Genomic DNA, 21,651 nt, shown 5'->3' with positions numbered 1-21,651 from the left:
TTGGTAATTTGTTCGGCAAATGATATCTAAAAAACAAATGAGCATTATTACAATATGTCCATCCTTTATTGCATTTTATATAGAGAATGTAATGTCCAGATGTTGTGACAGAACCATCGTGGAAAATAATTGCTACTTCTACAAAAGTTCTTCCTGATATTGATAGTTGACTTGCTTCAAAATTTGTAATTAAAGTTTCCAATTTTCTTCCATCAGCTGTACAACGTTGTATCATTAAAATTATATAATTGTCCAAATCTTTGTATAAGTAATGTTGATAACATTTCTGATTTCCATTGGCAACATTCCATGTTTTGATTTGCTGATTTAACTTATTTGTTGAACAACACTGTTTTACAGTCTGGTTTTGCTAAATATATAAATCTTTCAGTGTCCATGTTAGTGATAGAAATAAACCTACAATTTTCACATTCATGTTCCCATTTATACCGAAGTCCAAATAGATTTTCAATTTGTATTCCTTCATCTTCCAATTCTGCAAGCATATACATTAGAAATTCCTGAGCATCTTGTTGCACATTCTGTGTAAATTGCGTAGAACCTGAACATATATCCAAAAGATTCTGAATATCAGAAGCACTTTGTATTTTACTCTTATCAGTTCTCAATGTTACAAAAATAGAATGCAACACGGAACAAAACCTTTTTCTCGATTCTCCTTTGCTGTTGCAGAATTTCTAGAAAAAATACAACATTTACCACTACATTAGCATAGCAGTTGATACCTGAACTATTTTTTAACTGATATCCGACAATCTCTTCATAGTGTCCTTTTTAGTTCTCGCCTAGACAGTGCTTGCACTGTCTCCCCGAGACATGCAGTATACACTTTAGTGTGGAGGCTTTGTGGAAGCTCCGCCCACTCTCCAGCCCATCTTTTTTATTGGGTTAGGTCCTAAATGCTGCCTTCCTATCGGTTTTGGGCATTGTTAGTCCCTCCTACTGACAAGCATGTCCTCATTTGTAGCCTTCCACAGCAATCCACCGCTTTACTTTTGCACTATTTTCTTCCCTGTCTTTCCTCCCCACCCCCCCTCCTCCTGCACTCGTAACTTCTCGGAGCCCCTCCCCTCCCTGCCCGTTTGTCACTTGTACTCTAGGGAGAGAGGTGCCCAGGAGCAGCGGCAGAAAAAACTTGCGGCTGCCACTCGAAGTTCACATGTATCTCGACCATGATGAGCTAAACAAAGAATGCTGCATGCTGATTGGTCTCCGCATCTTGTAAACAATATGTGTTGACATATTTAAATGACACGCACACTCTGGCGCCATTGGTTTTAGAACTTCTGACAGTCCATTAGCCTGGCCAATAGAGAAGAAGCAGTCGTCCCTCGGGAATAAAATCGACGTTGAATCCAGCGCATGTTTCGAGTAGATCGCATTCCATTTGCCTAAAGTCACAGGAGGTGTGTAGAGGGCGGAGCTTCGGCTGGTAGCGTATACCTTACGTGCCCCTCTTCTGACATAAACGAAGGACAAAAACATAGTTAAAACTTCTTTAGCGTATACCTTAAACAATGGTTTTGGAGGCATACCATGTCAAATACAATAAGAAAACAATACTTTATTTTTAATTTCAGATGTGTAAACAGCATGATTCAAAATTGAAATATTTTCACTTTTTCAGTGCAAAAAAACAATAATGTTATACCTCCATTTGAAGTATGATTTTTTTTTTTTACATTTGCACTTTCATACAATCTTAGTATCAGCTGTTGTTTAACATACCTATAGCGGTGTTTGCTGTGCTGCCGAAAAGTAGAGGCAAAGGATACAACAACTTGCACAAGATGGGGTGCAGTCAACGTGTATTTTGGAAGTGCAGGACAAACGGCACTAGAACATCTCATGAGTTTGGGGCAATTGATGTGTCTAAGAATACAGTGCAGTCAAGATTAGCTGGGTGTGCAGCCTAAATGATGTGTATAATGCAGAAGGGGGATGTAATCGACACACCAGCATGGTAGACCATGTACATATGCTGTGCACCAGGCTGATGTGGGGTAATGTCATGGTGCAGTGGTCGTTTGACATGGGGCCAGGGCAACTTCTGATGTGATAGGGGTACAACCATCTGAGGCTAGAGAGTGCATGCAATCTGGCAGTACTAACTTGTTTGAGGGGTGGGCATAGCGTCTGATGGGCATGGCAGTGGTCGGAAGATGTATAACTGACTATAGAAGGATAAGTGCTGTGCTCAGCCCAGGTGAGGTACGCGCAGGGCTTTAAGTGGGATGAAAAAACTGGGGGGTCTCTCAAAGTGGCGTGGTCAATGCAATTAAGGGCGTGGGAGTTTGGGACTAACAGTTACCTTCACCCCTTTCCATGGTGCCCCACTGAGAAAAAATGCTCTTTTTATCCGGTTATAGCAGTTGTGTAAGGCTTAATGAGAAGAGTTAATATAACACCCAGGATAATGTGCTGCATGGCTAAATACTTTTAAGATCCTAAAGGTAAGACCGTTGCATTGCAAATGCTTGTTCTTTTTGCTTCGAATTTCAACATTATCTTGAATTTTTTTTTCTCTTTAACTTCACTACAAATATTCTTATACCTTCTTTTTCGACCTCCTACACACTTTTCATATACAGGATATTCACCTAAGTTGGGAGCATACAGTCTTCTTAACCGATTATACTCTCTTACACAATTTGCATCTGCACTAATCTTTCCCTCTTCAAAATCAATCAAATGCAATCCAGATAAAGTTCTGACTCGGGACAAAGCAACATATGCCATACCCTCTTTAAATACAGTACTTCCAATGTTTACCAAAGCACTGTCTACACTTAAACCTTGAGCTTTATGAATAGTCAACCGCATATGCCAGAGAAAAAGGAAACTGTTTTCTACGAACATACAAATCTTTGACAAGCAAAAAACAAGCAGAACAACAAGCAATTTGTTTTACTTCTTCAATCTGATCAAATTTGATTTTCAAACATTCAATTCCATCTTTTTTTTTATAATTAACAAAATCAACAACTTTTCGCATTGCTCCATTTACTAATCCTTTTCCCACATCCAAATTACGCAGTAAAATAACCCAACAATTTACACATACATATTAATTATTTTCTAAACCAACAGTTTTAGAAATAGATTTTTCTAAAGAATCCAATTTTGTTTTCAATTTTTCTGTCAAAGTAATAGTAATTTCTTCATGCTCTATTTTATCAATGGCTTTCATTTTTATTATTTGTTCATTTTCCAGCTTTAAAAGTTCTTCATTGAATGTAGTGTTGGCATGAGACAGATTATAGATTTATTTTCTGCATTTTTTAAAATATTTTTCCAGGAACTATATATTCATTTGGAAATAAGTTGGTAAGTAGCCAACATTGCAAAGCTTGTTTGCCATGTTCTGTCAATACTCCAAATCTTATATCTTGAAGAATGGTTCCATAATCTTTATCACTTGCTTTGTTGCATATTTTTAATGAGATCTTTGTACTCAAAATATGACAAAATGTTAACGTTTCCAACACTTCCCAAAGACTTTCTGGTGTCTTCATGCACAAGCGTTTTAAATACTGGTTGCCCTTTTACGGGAGTAAGTTGCTTTAGATCACCAAATACTATCACATGTTTTCCTCCAAATAAGGCATAATATTCTGTTTTCAGTATTTGCTGCATTCTTAAATGCACAATGGCAAGCATTAAGTTTGAGACCATGCTCACCTCATCAATAATCAGAAGTTTAATTTTCTTTAGCACTCTTGAAACTTCATAACAAGCTTCTCCAGATAGCTTGTGATATTCCAATTTGTTTTCATGCTCTATTGGCAGCATTAGTAAACAATGTAATGTTATTCCTTTAATGTTGTGTGCTGCCAATCCAGTTGGAGCATTTACAACACAAGACAAATGTGAGTCAGTTGTTTTCTGTAGATTTCTGGTCAAAACTTTAATAAATACACTTTTTCCTGTACCAGCTTGACCACTGACATACATTCTGATAGATTGAAATGATGTGCATATGCATTCTTTCTTTTCATGAAGAAAACCATGTTCGATCTGTTGTCTAACTTGCTGATATATTTCTTTGACTATCTTGAGAACTGTCTCTTGCAATCTCGGCTGGAATAGTAGCTTCTTGATCAATTTCATCATTCAACATTTTGAGATAATGAGAAAAACTGGGCATTCTATGCTATCTTTACATGCATTGAAAAAATCTTCATAGTACTGAAAATCTCCAAGTAATTCCAATTCCGTATGCCAAGGCTTGAACAGTTGCAAAAGTGCTAAATAGTAAAATTCTCTTCTATCAGGAGTATCACAACTCAGTTTCCTAAAACTAATCAGATTTCCTTTATTTTGTTTCACAAAACATCCTTCTGAACCAATCACTGCATATTTTCCTTCATTTATGTTTTCTGTAGTATTTTTCTTAAAACTGTGAAATTGCAGCACTTCATAGAGACATATGTTCTCAAGATGACAACTTCTATTTGGATAGTATGTATCCGACATGTTTGTTTTGACAATGCCTGTACTTCCCGGTTCATTTACTGCTAAATATTTGATTTCTTGTATAGTTTAAGTACTCAATTTCGCGTTGCAGCAAGACATAGACTCACCCAAATGATCCCTCTTGACTTTGAATATAAACTGCAGATAACAACCGATCTGAACATTCGTATGCTCCAATCTCTCGATGGGATAACATCTTCAAACTAAAACTGTACAATTTCTTACTAAGACTCTTCTTGTGGGAAATTTCTTCCCACATTTCTTTCAACTCCGTCTTTTCTGATTTCATTATATAAGATGTCACATACCGAGCAACAGCATTGGAATTGTCTGCAACATACTGGATATCCATATTAGCATCCCACATTGAGAGAATAACTGGATTATAATCATTGACATACTTTGATTCTTCACTTCTTCTCAAATTGAAAGTTTTTTTGAGAGATTTTCTAGCGATGGTATGTCTCAATGCTGACATGAAACTGTTTACTCTTCCTTTGGCTATTACTGGATGTGGAAATCCAAAACGACATTTGGTATAAAACTTTTCCTTCGACTAGTATTTCTGTCGACAATATTTGTTACATCGATGACTTTAGAATCGTAACACTTGTTGCCTGAAAGTGTTTTCTTCTGTTCTTTTTGGTATAACACATGTAACATAATCTTGTATAAAAGATAAAAGAGTGTCATCCGAATTAGTTCCAAATTTGGGTGCATCCTTGATCCATAACAGCATATGTATATGAGGAGCACATCTAGCTTGATACTCCTTTCTCCAAAAGAAATCAATAACTTCTCCAAGAGGAGGATTCTTTTTATTGCAGATAAAAGACATCATAGCTTCAAACCTATGGTTGAAATATCTGTATACATTTACAGGATCCAAAGAACACAATTCTCCAGGTGTCTTGTATTAAAAATTACTAATATTTGAATTTGCTTCCCAAAGAAATTCAAGTAAATCATCCCAAGTGTATTCAGCACAGCTTAGGATAACAAACCACGTAGGAGTTCCTAAGCTCCTTAGCATACATTTATGTTCCCCATGACGACGACACCAGTACTCATTAGTACCGCACTGACATGCCATCTAATTAATCAGTTCAGATTCTAAATGATCAGCCCTCTGATGTACTTTATATATAAATTCCTTTGCAGAAACATTTTGAAGATGAACTCCTTTTTTTAATATGTGGTTGAGTGAATATGAAAGTCCAGACAAGTCACTCTCAAACAAAAGATGAAATATATATGGGATACATTGTCGAAATCTTGGATCTTCTGCATATAATCTTGATGTCCGATATTCTGATGCAGGAATCTGCACTGATCGTTTGCCATATCGACCACCTTTTCCAGTTGGGAACAGGTGCGGAAAACTACGAGCTTCTAAACTTTTTTCCCATACAGTCATGGGAGTCCCCTTCGCTTTCTTCATTTTGAATAATTCAATAGTATTCCCCATCACTTCTTTTGAATGAAGTGGATGTACACTATAATGTTCATAAATTTCTTCATTTTTGGACATGTCCACTTTCTCAATTTGACCACTTGACGTTTCACTATCATCTCCTAAACATATTTCATCTTCCACATACAAATTTTTGTAGTAATCATTGTTGTTTTATAAGATATAATGTTGCCTTTTGCACTTTCCTGACATCCACTAATTCCTGCCAGATTTTCTTACTCTTAGTAGGAACACCATTAACTAGAATACTAGTGGTTCACATTCTACATTCTCTACACCAATAGTTTCAATATATTTCTTTAAATCTAGAGGTAAATATACAACCCTTCCTTTTAATCCTCTATGTAAATCTGTAGGAGACTATTTACCTGTTTTGGGCTCCATAGGAACAATAGCCTGAAATGGATGCTCACATTGAATCAGAATAGACTCATATGTGTTTAAATCTATCAGTTCTGGAGGAATAGTTACCAACTCTAGATTATTATGGACAGCTCTAGCAGGCATTTTATTATCGTCTAATTTGTTATAACAATATTTACAAATACATTGACCATTACCCAAATCAAAGCAATCCTCTACCAACAAATAAGTTGCAAATTCCTTCCAATTATCATTATTTTCTCTTTCACTTTTTAAATACAGATCAACAGTCCTAGTCTGATTTTTATAGTGAGTTCATCGACAACAAATACAAGTATGATTTGGCCTCTCACACGAAATTACCTTAAACTTTGTAATTTGTTCTTCAAACTTCTCAGTACTACTATTTTCCACAATTTTCTTCAACAGCTACTTCTATCAATGTCTCACTTTGTCCACTCTCCTATTCAGGACCAAAGTAACTAATCTCTATTTCATCACAAACCTTTTTTACATCTGATACTGACCCATGTAAAAGAGCACTGTTTAACTCATTTAAAATTATAGCTGGGTGTTTTGCGTAATACAATCTTCTGACTAACTTCCGCATTTGAGAATGATGTACTACTAACATTCTAAAATGATGAAAAACTATTTGACATACTTTTCAAGAAAGACAAGCCAGAGAATGACCTTGCAAACCAGTATTTTTTCTCACTCTGCAAGGATCTAGTCCTTGCATCATCTTAATCTTTTGTTTAAGACTTTTTTACTATAGACTCGTAAGAAACTAGGTAAAATATCAATATATTCTTGTTGTATACTACATATACTACTACAATCCCAAGTATACACTGGAGCATTAGAACGTCTTCCTAGACCTTCATCAACTTTCACTTCTTCTACATTTCTGGGAACCATCTTCTCTTTCTCAATTGGACAACCATTTCTACCCTTGTAAGCTCAACCACTGGTATCAACTGAAAGCAATAATGTATTGGTTTGAAAATAACTCTCTTCATTAACCCCTTCGCTGCCCCGCCCTTTCCCCGCCCTGTGCCGGCCCTTTCATTAGCGGGCGGGGTCTATGACGAGATAGTCTCGTCATGGACACAGCGCAACCGCGGCCCATGACGAGACCATCTCGTCATAGGCACAGAAGAGGTTAAAAAAGGCTCTGAGCTTGAACTATGTTTCTGTTCACCCAAAAAAAATCACAAACGTTACTTCTGTTAATTAGTCTCTTCTTACTTTTGGCCTTCATAAAATGTATTGGCTTATCAAGTGATCGAATTCTGTTCAAAACTTAAATGAATGATTTCCTTTTTATTTCAAAAGCCTTCTCAACAAAAGTGTCAATCTATTTCTTCTTTTTATAAAATGCTGATTTTTTTTTATATTTCTTCACACGTTTCAACAAATTAAAAACAACTCTATTGTAAAACATTCTCTTTCTAATTTCTTCAAACTGATTCTTTCTCCTTTTACCATACATTGATTCTTCTGAATGCCTTTTTCCATTAACTTCTCCTATTTTCTTTTTATTCTTCTTTGTTGTTGGGGCTTTTTGTGTACGCTCCACATTGTGCAAACTATTTTTAGCCTTTGAAAGATTTTTAAATCAATTCTTTTGTTCTCTTACCAGAAGACTTTTTCTCTTTTCCCACATTAATCTAACTTTTGCTGTTCTGTTTTCTTCAAATAATACTCCTTTTTTTGTTGTTTCCTCTTTTGTGTTATTCGAGTCATGGTATGTTTCCTTTACTGATAATGAACAATACCTGTAAAAAAAAAATTAAATATGATATTATTAAAGTAAATTTATAAAATATACTATTGTATTACTAAAGAAACATGTTGTATATAACGTTGTACATGGCTACTACTTGGGTAATTGCAGAAGTGAATCAGTACCCTGCAGGGGGTTAGGGGACTGGATAGATTGTGCACATTTGACTGTAGCACTGCGTGTCTTAATGCGGACACACGTTGAAAGACGTTAGCTAGCGCTTTAGCGATTCCTTCCTGACAGTAATTATCTTTATTGAAGCTGAATACTAGCATTTCCTATCACGCTATTTTAAACCTGATTTTAGTTGTTATTATTCATTTGTAAAGCTCATTTGCACTTTAGAACTGCAGTTTCCCATTTCCCTCCTTACCTGCATCTCGTACACCCTTCATTTCACCAACTACCCGGTCCACCACGGGTTTTACGATTGTGTGGAGGGAGTGTAAGCGGCAGATTTTTGTCATTTCCTGGTCAGAGGTGCTGGGAGGCGGGGGCTGCACATAATCTTCATTACTTAAGGCTATGAGGAACGCGACGCTCAGCGGACACGCACAGTGGGTGTGTCGGCAAGCCCGTTTGTGCCCGTCCGTGCCCAACTGGGGCCAGGGGCCACAAACCCTAAGTGGCAATACAATTGTGCAATTTTTTCACCTGATAATTTCTCATCTACTTGCCATAGTTGTGGCTTCTCTGTTTCCTCTGAACTCCATAATAACTCATCCCCCTTATTGGCCCCAAATATTCCTACTTTTTATGCTGTAAACAAAAATGAAACGCCCACAAATTATTTTCTGTTCTTCAGTATTAACTGCAGGTCCCTTCCTAAACATAAAGAAGATATTCATGGTTTACTTTTGAATTCCCATCCTGATGCCATCTTTCTTACCGAAACCGAGCTTAACGCCAGTTCTGGACCCAATATCGTCACCGCTATACCCCCCAAATACACTATTCTTAGGTTGGATCGTGAGAATAAAACGGGAAGGGGCATAGGAATAATTTTAAAAAAGATTTTTACATGCAAATGGGAAGTGCTTCCCATCGATAATTGTGAAGCCGGCCTTTTTAAACTTGCTTTCACGTCGCAATTCACTTTCTCGGGGATGCTGATTTATCACCCCCCCCCGGGTCTGGCTAGAGCTTGGGTAGCTGCGCTTCCAGATTTACTTGCTCCCCTCTTACTAAAAACAACTAACTTTTCAATCTTAGGAGACTTAAACCTTCATCTTAATGATCCTAACTGCTCTATTAATTCCACTTTAATTGCGGACTTAGCTGCCTTAAACATTATCTTATATAACTCTGGCCCCACTCATAAAGCAGGCCACCAACTTGATCCTGTCTTCTCTAATTTAACTAATATTACTTGTCAGTCAGCCCTTCCCCTGCTATGGTCTGATCACTTTTTAGTTTATTTTAAGCTTAAACAAGTGAAGGGGAAGGTGCCTTCATCCTTCACAGTAGGTTTCTCTGGTTCTAGAAACTGGAAAAAACTCAACACTGACAATCTCAATCTTCACCTTCTGAACACTAGGCCGGCTATTAATATAGTTAACACCTCAGACGCCGACACTTTTCATGACTGGCTAATATCGTCCATTGACAGATGCCTTCCTCTCTCTAGGAATAAAACTCATAGTCATCGTCCTCCTGCCCCATGGTTCTCCGATAAGCTCAAATCAGAAAAATCTAAGTGCAAAGCGCTGGGGAGACACTGGAGGAAAGCTTATGCTCAGGCCATCAAAGATTACCAGTCACTTTGTAGAGCTGCGCGCGCTGAATACATAAACAACAACATCTTTCTGTCGAAAAACAATCCCAAAACTTTGTTCAAGATGGTGCAAGAATTGTCGGGCCCTCGCACCAACCGGAGCCTCCAGAATTAACTGAAACTTAATGTGAAGATCTAGCAATATTCTTCACTGACAAAATTGAAAAGATTTACTCGGAATTTGATACTAAAGGACATCAACCTCCTAAGCCCAATAATTTACTATCTGACTACACCTCTTGTAGTGAGGAGTATCCTAATACGTACATACATTGCTAAGTTAGCATTACCACGTTAGATGTTAGAAAGCCATCTTGCTGCTTTTGCGCACGACACTGCAGTTACATGTTCTTGATTGAGAAACTGCTTGCTTGCGTTTTTTCCTCATATGAGAACTGGCCGTTGTTTAACATCCCTAGCAGTGAGCTGCGACCTTGGTCTGTACACAGTGAAACAGAAACAGTCTGGGTCGCTAGACAATACATGTTTTCCACTTCAGGTTGATCGACTCACTATGTAGCCATAATACACATGCAGCTGCGAATACCTGAAAGTTGGGTGCTTTTAATATTGCAGGCAGCATGCTTAACACACATTCCGAAGAAGAGCCTTCCTGCGAGAAGACTTCATCTGCTCCTGTGATGTGATTTCACTAAGCTGATCTTTGAGGTATGGGGTTCCCCATTCAAGCCTAGAGACCTTTTATTAGTCTAATAATATTAGCTCATTAGAAAAGGGAAGGTGGTTGTAACCCACTGTCATTTATAATATGATTTCTCGCTTTATATTCTATGGTATTGCAACAATGCTGATGGTTTTGATATTAATCATTTATCTGCTTGTATTAGCAAAAGTACTGCATCTTAGGACACATGGTTTATAAAATAAACTCTTTTTATTTTTCACCGTGTCTTTGTTTACTCTTGTTGTGGACTGATATGAGAATAATATACGAACATGTATTTCCGATTCCCACCATTCCTGAGAGTACACTGAGTCGCTTGTTCTGGGTTGTCTTTTCATTGGGACCACCGAGCTAAACCTCGGATAACGAATGGGACACTTATGCTAGCCGGATACGGGGTCTGGGTTCTGAGGTGAGTTTCTGGTACACCACAATTCACTGAGGTCCGGGTTTCCTACGCATAGTTCTGTGTATAAGCAGAATCCCTGCAACACTCTCTTCCTGTCACACCGAACACAGAGGCTAATTCTGAGGGTTTACTCAATAGCTGGTCACCCTTTGATACTGTGTCATTTAATCATATATTAACTAGTATCAAATTTGGCTCCCCCAAGGACCCTTTTCCTATTTCTGTTTTAAAAAAATGGGACCCCCATATTCTTAGTCTTATTATGGAACTTCTTAATGCCTCACTTTTGGAAGCAACAGTGCCAGCCACCTGGAAACATGCTATGATTCTCCCTTTGCTAAAAAGCTAATGCTGATTCAGATTTGCTCTCGAAATTCTGTCCTCTTTCATTGCTCCCCACATTTTCCAAAGTTCTAGAAAAACACATCAATCGCTAATTGTCATCTTTTGTGGACTCTCAAAACATTTTGCACCCATCCCAATATGGCTTTAGAACAGGCTTTTCCAATGAATCGACGCTCTTAGGAGTCACATAAACTATTCGCCAACGACTGGATTAGGGTGATACAGTGGCCCTCATACTATTAGATTTGAGTGTCGCTTTTTACACAGTATCCCATAAGACCCTTCTTCAAGTTTTACAATCAAAGGGCATTGCTGGCTCTGCTTTGAACTGGCCGGCGAGTTTCCTCACTAACCGAACGTTTCAGGTGTTTTCCCCAACAGCCAGCTCCAGATCCCATTACTCCCCCTATGGAGTGACCCAGGGCTCTATCTTAAGCCCGTTGTTGTTCAATATCTACATCAGCCCTCTAGCGTCCCTAGCAGAAGAAGCTGGCCTAACTATTTATTCCAATGCTGATGACACCCAGCTTATCTTTTCTTTATCTACCAAAGATTCCTTGAAGTCACCTTCCCTTCAATTAGGTCTACAAGAAATTGCTGGTTGGATGCATACTAATAAGTTAAAGTTGAATGGAGGAAAAACAGAGCTTTTAATTTTCGGTCGAAACAAAGCTCTCTGGGGCCTGCAGCAGTAGCCTCTGCAAATGGGTGCCCTTCCCCTACCTTCACAATCTGTTCGCAACCTTGGCATTATTGTTGACGAACAATTGTCCATGCGACAACAAGTGGTCAAGGTTGCATCTACTTGCTTTGGAATTTTGAAGTGGCTTAACAAAATCCTATGGATGCTGTCACTTATGACTGAAAAGACGGTGGTTCAAGCCTTAATTGAATCCAGATTGGACTACGGTAATGTTTTATATCTAGGTGGCAACAAGGATGTAATCAGGAGGCTTCAAGTGGTCCAAAACTCAGCATCCAGAATTCTTTCTCAGCTACCTGGAATGTCTCCCATTACAGGGTTTCTCAGGGATTCACACTGTCTAAAGATTGAAAAACGGTCTAAATTCAAAGCCCTTTGCTACATGCACAGAATCAATGCCGGTACTGCCCCCTGTTACCTTAATGCACTAGTTCAACCGTACACCCCTTCTCGCCTTCTTAGATCATCAAGTCAGGCAAAGTTTGTAGTCCCTAGGTTTAGACTTACCCGCACAGGTGGACGGTCTTTTGCCTACTTGGCCCATTCTCAATGGAATTCACTTCCACTCTCACTGCGTTTTGAACAAAATTATGATAATTTCGGAAAAGCATCAAAATGTGGTTATTCAATGTCTGACCTTTGACCCGCTGCTTTCCTCTTTTATTCATGTGTCTGTAGGCGCCGGGAAACCTCCGGGTAGCTGTTGCACCGTATAAATTCAATTATAATAATAAAAATAATAAAGATAATAATGCCTGAGTCATTCTAAAAGTGCATAGACAGTGACTGGGTAGATAGAGTGCTGGTAGTTCACAGCAGGGTGAGTTTGTAAGTGCTTGTGTTTCAGCACAGAGATTAGATAAGGACATGGTTCAGTCAGGATCATTGCAAGAGTGGACAGAGAGTGACTGTGTGATTGGGGCACTGCATGAGTACTACCTAGATTATTACAGGACTGAATCTGTAGTCTACAAGGGGTTAGGGGCCTGCATAGATTGTGCACATTTGAATATATCACGGTGTCTCTTCATGCCTGAGTCATTCTACAAGTGCGTAGACAGTAACTGGGTGGATAGAGCGCAGGTAGTTTACAGCAGGGTGAGTTTATAAATGGTTGTGTTTTGGTACAGTGATTAGATAAGGACATAGTTCTACTGAATGATTAGAGTATTGCAAGGAGATCATCTGAGGAAAAGCAGAACTGCTTGGGTATTCACAGAGGTATTGAATTAGTACATGCTAGTAGTAAATAACTGAAAAAAATCATTACCAGTAACATACTGATTGGTGGACTGTATGGCTAGTACCTGAGGTATTTTAGACATTAAAAAGCAGTGAGTAGGTATTTGAAGGTGTGTATGAATAGTGCCTGGATGAATGTAGTAGTGGATGGATAGTGTTTGGATTACTTAACCTTACCTTTACTGTACTTTGCAAGAGAATTTTGTTACTACAATAATAAAGAACTGAAACAATAATTCAATCAACAATTCTTTATAATGTCCATTTACTCGAAAAGATGTTCTTTAAAATATATGCTGTCAGAATATCCCAGAAAAAGTGCTTAATTCATATTAATATCTTTCCTCTAAGCCAAATGATATTCCTGAAATCCTTTCTACTGAAATTGTCCAAAGTAATAATATTAATACACTTTAACATATTCCCAATAGGCCGAATTATGTTCTTAGAATTTTGGTTTTAAAAATATTAGGTATGAATTTGGTAATTTGTTCGGCAAATGATATCTAAAAAACAAATGAGCATTATTACAATATGTCCATCCTTTATTGTATTTTATATAGAGAATGTAATGTCCAGATGTTGTGAAAGAACCATCGTGGAAAATAATTGCTACTTCTACAAAAGTTCTTCCTGATATTGATAGTTGACTTGCTTCAAAATTTGTAATTAAAGTTTCCAATTTTCTTCCATCAGCTGTACAACGTTGTATCATTAAAATTATATAATTGTCCAAATCTTTGTATAAGTAATGTTGATAACATTTCTGATTTCCATTGGCAACATTCCATGTTTTGATTTGCTGATTTAACTTATTTGTTGAACAACACTGTTTTACAGTCTGGTTTTGCTAAATATGTAAATCTTTCAGTGTCCATGTTAGTGATAGAAATAAACCTACAATTTTCACATTCATGTTCCCATTTATACCGAAGTCCAAATAGATTTTCAATTTGTATTCCTTCATCTTCCAATTCTGCAAGCATATACATTAGAAATTCCTGAGCATCTTGTTGCACATTCTGTGTAAATTGCGTAGAACCTGAACATATATCCAAAAGATTCTGAATATCAGAAGCACTTTGTATTTTACTCTTATCAGTTCTCAATGTTACAAAAATAGAATGCAACACGGAACAAAACCTTTTTCTCGATTCTCCTTTGCTGTTGCAGAATTTCTAGAAAAAATACAACATTTACCACTACATTAGCATAGCAGTTGATACCTGAACTATTTTTTAACTGATATCCGACAATCTCTTCATAGTGTCCTTTTTAGTTCTCGCCTAGACAGTGCTTGCACTGTCTCCCCGAGACATGCAGTATACACTTTAGTGTGGAGGCTTTGTGGAAGCTCCGCCCACTCTCCAGCCCATCTTTTTCATTGGGTTAGGTCCTAAATGCTGCCTTCCTATCGGTTTTGGGCATTGTTAGTCCCTCCTACTGACAAGCATGTCCTCATTTGTAGCCTTCCACAGCAATCCGCCGCTTTACTTTTGCACTATTTTCTTCCCTGTCTTTCCTCCCCACCCCCCCCTCCTCCTGCACTCGTAACTTCTCGGAGCCCCTCCCCTCCCTGCCCATTTGTCACTTGTACTCTAGGGAGAGAGGTGCCCAGGAGCAGCGGCAGAAAAAACTTGCGGCTGCCACTCGAAGTTCACATGTATCTCGACCATGATGAGCTAAACAAAGAATGCTGCATGCTGATTGGTCTCCGCATCTTGTAAACAATATGTGTTGACATATTTAAATGACACGCACACTCTGGCGCCATTGGTTTGAGAACTTCTGACAGTCCATTAGCCTGGCCAATAGAGAAGAAGCAGTTGTCCCTCGGGAATAAAATCGACGTTGAATCCAGCGCATGTTTCGAGTAGATCGTATTCCATTTGCCTAAAGTCACAGGAGGTGTGTAGAGGGCGGAGCTTCGGCTGGTAGCGTATACCTTACGTGCCCCTCTTCTGACATAAACGAAGGACAAAAACATAGTTAAAACTTCTTTAGCGTATACCTTAAACAATGGTTTTGGAGGCATACCATGTCAAATACAATAAGAAAACAATACTTTATTTTTAATTTCAGATGTGTAAACAGCATGATTCAAAATTGAAATATTTTCACTTTTTCAGTGCAAAAAAACAATAATGTTATACCTCCATTTGAAGTATGATTTTTTTTTTTTACATTTGCACTTTCATACAATCTTAGTATTAGCTGTTGTTTAACATACCTATAGCGGTGTTTGCTGTGCTGCCGAAAAGTAGAGGCAAAGGATACAACAACTTGCACAAGATGGGGTGCAGTCAACGTGTATGTTGGAAGTGCAGGACAAACGGCACTAGAACATCTCATGAGTTTGGGGCAATTGATGTGTCTAAGAATACAGTGCAGTCAAGATTAGCTGGGTGTGCAGCCTAAATGATGTGTATAATGCAGAAGGGGGATGTAATCGACACACCAGCATGGGAGACCGTGTACATATGCTGTGCACCAGGCTGATGTGGGGTAATGTCATGGTGCAGTGGTCGTTTGACATGGGGCCAGGGCAACTTCTGATGTGATAGGGGTACAACCATCTGAGGCTAGAGAGTGCATGCAATCTGGCAGTACTAACTTGTTTGAGGGGTGGGCATAGCGTCTGATGGGCATGGCAGTGGTCGGAAGATGTATAACTGACTATAGAAGGATAAGTGCTGTGCTCAGCCCAGATGAGGTACGCGCAGGGCTTTAAGTGGGATGAAAAAACTGGGGGGTCTCTCAAAGTGGCGTGGTCAATGCAATTAAGGGCGTGGGAGTTTGGGACTAACAGTTACCTTCACCCCTTTCCATGGTGCCCCACTGAGAAAAAATGCTCTTTTTATCCGGTTATAGCAGTTGTGTAAGGCTTAATGAGAAGAGTTAATATAACACCCAGGATAATGTGCTGCATGGCTAAATACTTTTAAGATCCTAAAGGCAAGACCGTTGCATTGCAAATGCTTGTTCTTTTTGCTTCGAATTTCAACATTATCTTGAATTTTTTTTTCTCTTTAACTTCACTACAAATATTCTTATACCTTCTTTTTCGACCTCCTACACACTTTTCATATACAGGATATTCACCTAAGTTGGGAGCATACAGTCTTCTTAACCGATTATACTCTCTTACACAATTGGCATCTGCACTAATCTTTCCCTCTTCAAAATCAATCAAATGCAATCCAGATAAAGTTCTGACTCGGGACAAAGCAACATATGCCATACCCTCTTTAAATACAGTACTTCCAATGTTTACCAAAGCACTGTCTACACTTAAACCTTGAGCTTTATGAATAGTCAATCGCATATGCCAGAGAAAGAGGAAACTGTTTTCTACGAACATACAAATCTTTGACAAGCAAAAAACAAGCAGAACAACAAGCAATTTGTTTTACTTCTTCAATCTGATCAAATTTGATTTTCAAACATTCAATTCCATCTTTTTTTTTATAATTAACAAAATCAACAACTTTTCGCATTGCTCCATTTACTAATCCTTTTCCCACATCCAAATTACGCAGTAAAATAACCCAACAATTTACACATACATATTAATTATTTTCTAAACCAACAGTTTTAGAAATAGATTTTTCTAAAGAATCCAATTTTGTTTTCAATTTTTCTGTCAAAGTAATAGTAATTTCTTCATGCTCTATTTTATCAATGGCTTTCATTTTTATTATTTGTTCATTTTCCAGCTTTAAAAGTTCTTCATTGAATGTAGTGTTGGCATGAGACAGATTATAGATTTATTTTCTGCATTTTTTAAAATATTTTTCCAGGAACTATATATTCATTTGGAAACAAGTTGGTAAGTAGCCAACATTGCAAAGCTTGTTTGCCATGTTCTGTCAATACTCCAAATCTTATATCTTGAAGAAGGGTTCCATAATCTTTATCACTTGCTTTGTTGCATATTTTTAATGAGATCTTTGTACTCAAAATATGACAAAATGTTAACGTTTCCAAAACTTCCCAAAGACTTTCTGGTGTCTTCATGCACAAGCGTTTTAAATACTGGTTGCCCTTTTACGGGAGTAAGTTGCTTTAGATCACCAAATACTATCACATGTTTTCCTCCAAATAAGGCATAATATTCTGTTTTCAGTATTTGCTGCATTCTTAAATGCACAATGGCAAGCATTAAGTTTGAGACCATGCTCACCTCATCAATAATCAGAAGTTTAATTTTCTTTAGCACTCTTGAAACTTCATAACAAGCTTCTCTAGATAGCTTGTGATATTCCAATTTGTTTTCATGCTCTACTGGCAGCATTAGTAAACAATGTAATGTTATTCCTTTAATGTTGTGTGCTGCCAATCCAGTTGGAGCATTTACAACACAAGACAAATGTGAGTCAGTTGTTTTCTGTAGATTTCTGGTCAAAACTTTAATAAATACACTTTTTCCTGTACCAGCTTGACCACTGACATACATTCTGATAGATTGAAATGATGTGCATATGCATTCTTTCTTTTCATGAAGAAAACCATGTTCGATCTGTTGTCTAACTTGCTGATATATTTCTTTGACTATCTTGAGAACTGTCTCTTGCAATCTCAGCTGGAATAGTAGCTTCTTGATCAATTTCATCATTCAACATTTTGAGATAATGAGAAAAACTGGGCATTCTATGCTATCTTTACATGCATTGAAAGAATCTTCATAGTACTGAAAATCTCCAAGTAATTCCAATTCTGTATGCCAAGGCTTGAACAGTTGCAAAAGTGCTAAATAGTAAAATTCTCTTCTATCAGGAGTATCACAACTCAGTTTCCTAAGACTAATCAGATTTCCTTTATTTTGTTTCACAAAACATCCTTCTGAACCAATCACTGCATATTTTCCTTCATTTATGTTTTCTGTAGTATTTTTCTTAAAACTGTGAAATTGCAGCACTTCATAGAGACATATGTTCTCAAGATGACAACTTCTATTTGGATAGTATGTATCCGACATGTTTGTTTTGACAATGTCTGTACTTCCCGGTTCATTTACTGCTAAATATTTGATTTCTTGTATAGTTTAAGTACTCAATTTCGCGTTGCAGCAAGACATAGACTCACCCAAATGATCCCTCTTGACTTTGAATATAAACTGCGGATAACAACCGATCTGAACATTCGTATGCTCCAATCTCTCGATGGGATAACATCTTCAAACTAAAACTGTACAATTTCTTACTAAGACTCTTCTTGTGGGAAATTTCTTCCCACATTTCTTTCAACTCCGTCTTTTCTGATTTCATTATATAAGATGTCACATACCGAGCAACAGCATTGGAATTGTCTGCAACATACTGGATATCCATATTAGCATCCCACATTGAGAGAATAACTGGATTATAATCATTGACATACTTTGATTCTTCACTTCTTCTCAAATTGAAAGTTTTTTTGAGAGATTTTCTAGCGATGGTATGTCTCAATGCTGACATGAAACTGTTTACTCTTCCTTTGGCTATTACTGGATGTGGAAATCCAAAACGACATTTGGTATAAAACTTTTCCTTCGACTAGTATTTCTGTCGACAATATTTGTTACATCGATGACTTTAGAATCGTAACACTTGTTGCCTGAAAGTGTTTTCTTCTGTTCTTTTTGGTATAACACATGTAACATAATCTTGTATAAAAGATAAAAGAGTGTCATCCGAATTAGTTCCAAATTTGGGTGCATCCTTGATCCATAACAGCATATGTATATGAGGAGCACATCTAGCTTGATACTCCTTTCTCCAAAAGAAATCAATAACTTCTCCAAGAGGAGGATTCTTTTTATTGCAGATAAAAGACATCATAGCTTCAAACCTATGGTTGAAATACCTGCATACATTTACAGGATCCAAAGAACACAATTCTACAGGTGTCTTGTATTCAAAAATACTAATATTTGAATTTGCTTCCCAAAGAAATTCAAGTAAATCATCCCAAGTGTATTCAGCACAGCTTAGGATAACAAACCACGTAGGAGTTCCTAAGCTCCTTAGCATACATTTATGTTCCCCATGACGACGACACCAGTACTCATTAGTACCGCACTGACATGCCATCAAATTAATCAGTTCAGATTGTAAATGATCAGCTCTCTGATGAACTTTATATATAAATTCCTTTGCAGAAACATTTTGAAGATGTACTCCTGTTTTTAATATGTGGTTGAGTGAATATGAAAGTCCAGACAAGTCACTCTCAAACAAAAGATGAAATATATATGGGATACATTGTCGAAATCTTGGATCTTCTGCATATAATCTTGATGTCCGATATTCTGATGCAGGAATCTGCACTGATCGTTTGTCATATCGACCACCTTTTCCAGTTGGGAACAGCTGCGGAAAACAACGAGCTTCCAAACTTTTTTCCCATACAGTCATGGGAGTCCCCTTCGCTTTCTTCATTTTGAAAAATTCAATAGTATTCCCCATCACTTCTTTTGAATGAATTGGATGTACACTATAATGTTCATAAATTTCTTCATTTTTGGACATGTCCACTTTCTCAATTTGACCACTTGACGTTTCACTATCATCTCCTAAACATATTTCATCTTCCACATACAAATTTTTGTAGTAATCATTGTTGTTTTATAAGATATAATGTTGCCTTTTGCACTTTCCTGACATCCACTAATTCCTGCCAGATTTTCTTACTCTTAGTAGGAACACCATTAACTAGAATACTAGTGGTTCACATTCTACATTCTCTACACCAATAGTTTCAATATATTTCTTTAAATCTAGAGGTAAATATACAACTCTTCCTTTTAATCCTCTATGTAAATCTGTAGGAGACTATTTACCTGTTTTGGGCTCCATAGGAACAATAGCCTGAAATGGATGCACACATTGAATCAGAATAGACTCATATGTGTTTAAATCTATCAGTTCTGGAGGAATAGTTACCAACTCTAGATTATTATGGACAGCTCTAGCAGGCATTTTATTATCGTCTAATTTGTTATAACAATATTTACAAATACATTGACCATTACCCAAATCAAAGCAATCCTCTACCAACAAATAAATTGCAAATTCCTTCCAATTATCATTATTTTCTCTTTCACTTTTTAAATACAGATCAACAGTCCTAGTCTGATTTTTATAGTGAGTTCATCGACAACAAATACAAGTATGATTTGGCCTCTCACACAAAATTACCTTAAACTTTGTAATTTGTTCTTCAAACTTCTCAGTACTACTATTTTCCACAATTTTCTTCAACAGCTACTTCTATCAATGTCTCACTTTGTCCACTCTCCTCTTCAGGACCAAAGTAACTAATCTCTATTTCATCACAAACCTTTTTTACATCTGATACTGACCCATGTAAAAGAGCACTGTTTAACTCATTTAAAATTATAGGCGGGTGTTTTGCGTAATACAATCTTCTGACTAACTTCCGCATTTGAGAATGATGTACTACTAACATTCTAAAATGATGAAAAACTATTTGACATACTTTTCTAGAAAGACAAGCCAGAGAATGACCTTGCAAACCAGTATTTTTTCTCACTCTGCAAGGATCTAGTCCTTGCATCATCTTAATCTTTTGTTTAAGACTTTTTTACTATAGACTCGTAAGAAACTGGGTAAAATATCAATATATTCTTGTTGTATACTACATATACTACTACAATCCCAAGTATACACTGGAGCATTAGAACGTCTTCCTAGAACTTCATCAGCTTTCACTTCTTCTACATTTCTGGGAACCATCTTCTCTTTCTCAATTGGACAACCATTTCTACCCTTATAAGCTCAACCACTGGTATCAACTGAAAGCAATAATGTATTGGTTTGAAAATAACTCTCTTCATTAAAAAAGGCTCTGAGCTTGAACTATGTTTCTGTTCACCCAAAAAAAATCACAAACGTTACTTCTGTTAATTAGTCTCTTCTTACTTTTGGCATTCATAAAATGTATTGGCTTATCAAGTGATCGAATTCTGTTTAAAACTTAAATGAATGATTTCCTTTTTATTTCAAAAGCCTTCTCAACAAAAGTGTCAATCTATTTCTTCTTTTTATAAAATGCAGATTTTTTTTTATATTTCTTCACATGTTTCAACAAATTAAAAACAACTCTATAGTAAAACATTCTCTTTCTAATTTCTTCAAACTGATTATTTCTCCTTTTACCATACATTGATTCTTCTGAATGCCTTTTTCCATTAACTTCTCCTTTTTTCTTTTTATTCTTCTTTGTTGTTGGGGCTTTTTGTGTACGCTCCACATTGTGCACACTATTTTTAGCCTTTGAAAGATTTTTAAATCAATTCTTTTGTTCTCTTACCAGAAGACTTTTTCTCTTTTCCCACATTCATCTAACTTTTGCTGTTCTGTTTTCTTC

The sequence above is a fragment of the Triturus cristatus genome, chromosome 5_1 (assembly GCF_964204655.1).
Source record: "Triturus cristatus chromosome 5_1, aTriCri1.1, whole genome shotgun sequence".
Lineage (NCBI taxonomy): Eukaryota > Metazoa > Chordata > Amphibia > Caudata > Salamandridae > Triturus > Triturus cristatus.
Note: the sequence above shows the minus strand (reverse complement) of the source record.